Here is a 2,112-nt window from a genome sequence, read left to right as displayed (position 1 = left end):
CTATGGCCATACTACCCTGAACACGCCCGATCTCGACAATGCCTGTCCAAGTGGGTCAGGCACAGGTGTTTATCCAAGAGGCAGGACAAAATACAAAGTAGTGGGCAGAAAAGTAGAGCACGAACTTGATCAGGCAGGAAGTGGGCAAGGGATGTAATGTTCAGGCCAAGAAGAAAGTTCTGAAGCTAATACTTTATAGACCCTGATGGCCAGGAAATGCTCCTTGCAGTCAGTTGATTGAATGCTCAGGTGGGTTGCTACTGCAGCCTAGATCATGTCATGTAGTGAAAACAGAGCACTCAAGTGCAAGTTGTAAAGCACTTAAGCCTCACAGTCATCTGCACTGGAAGATAAGAAGAGCCAGCTGGATCAGGCCAATGATCCAGCCAGCCCAGCATCCTGTTCTCAACCATATGCATGTGGAAAGGAAGCAGGACCTGAGCACAGCAGCACTCTCCCTACCTGTGGTTTCCAGCAAACCGGTATTGAGATGCTTCTGAAGATGGAGGTAGCACATAGCTATCATGATTAGTAGTCATCTGAACAGATGCATATCGTCCCTACCCTGCCATGCCACTTTTAGATATATTTATCCTCCTGCACAATCAGGGTTCTCAGTAGAAGAGGGAATTCTAATCAAGTCCAGTTAAAATCTCCTTGCAGCCTTTCATGCTTAGCACAGGATGTTCAGGAGAGAGGAAGGAGAAAGGGTGCTGCTTCCCTTCCTGTCTATCTGAGCACACGTTTTTAATGTCTGATGAGGGTTAATGGCTACTGGTTCTGATGGCTTTAGGCTACTTCCAGCATCACAGGCAGAATATCTCTGAATATTAATTGCTGGGGAACAAAAGCATGAGGCAGCTCTTGCCCTCAAGGCCTGCTTTTGGGATTCTTAGAGGCATCTGGTTGGCCATTGTGTGTGAAAGATTACAAGGGCTTTTAACTGAAACGTCACTATATTACACCCAACACACACACACTGACAGGACATGCAGAAACTCTCTAGATGGATAAAGGAATTTCAGCACAAATACCACTTGCAGGGAACCACAGGTGGGGAGACTGCTTTTGCGCTCAGGTCCTGCTTCCATATTTCCCATAGACATCTTGTTGGCCACTGTTGAGTACAGTGGTACCTCTGGCTACGAACTTAATTCGTTCTGGAAGTCCGATCTTAACCTGAAACCATTTTTAACATGAGATACCACTTTAGTTAGTGGGGCCTCCCACTGCCACTGTGCCACCAGCACACAATTTTTGTTCTCATCTTGAGGTAAAATTCTTAACCTGAGGTAATACTTCCGGGTTAGTGGAGTCTGTAACCCAAAGTGTTTGTAACCCGAGGTACCACTGTACAGGACACTGGGCTATGATGGCATGATTTAACAGTGCTTTTCTTTTGATATTTCACACCTGAGTTTCTGTTTCAGTATCTAGGCGATACTATCTGTTTACCTAGACCATGGGTAGGCAAACTAAGGCCCGGATGCCGGATCCGCCCAATCGCCTTCTAAATCTGGCCCACGGACGGTCCGGGAATTAGCGTGTTTTTTACATGAGTATAATGTGTCCTTTTATTTAAAATGCATCTCTGGGTTATTTGTGGGGCATAGGAATTCATTCATTCCCCCCCTAAATATAGTCTGCCCCCCCACAAGGTCTGGTGGACAGTGGACCAGCCCCCTGCTGAAAAAGTTTGCTGACTCCTGGCCTAGACTCACATTTGTAAACACATTTGCTTCTTATATCATTAGCGAACCACACAGATGAGGCAGTGGAACAATGTGTTCTTAAAAGAAAGGGACAACATAACTGGCACTCTCATGCTAGTGGCAATGCTCTTTCACAGTATTAAGCCGATATTCCCAAAGCTGTCAAGAACCATTTCTGAATGGTTCTGAAACAACCTGAGAGTTTCAGTCTCTTCTTTTGAAATGGTCAAAAGCAGTCTCTTTCTCAAGTTGCATTGCAACAGAAGAGATATGTATTCACACAAGAAATGGCATTCATTATGTGCTTTAGTAATATAGTTCAGTTGTATGGCATAACATTTGTGATACCTGGCAGATGGCCTTTTGGCAGTCAGAAGATTGCTCTTGATAGGATACAGGA

The sequence above is a fragment of the Podarcis vaucheri genome, assembly GCF_965113315.1.
Source record: "Podarcis vaucheri genome assembly, chromosome: 13".
NCBI classification, from domain to species: Eukaryota; Metazoa; Chordata; class Lepidosauria; order Squamata; family Lacertidae; genus Podarcis; species Podarcis vaucheri.
The sequence above is the reverse complement of the archived record's forward strand: the minus strand, read 5'-3'. Positions refer to the sequence as shown.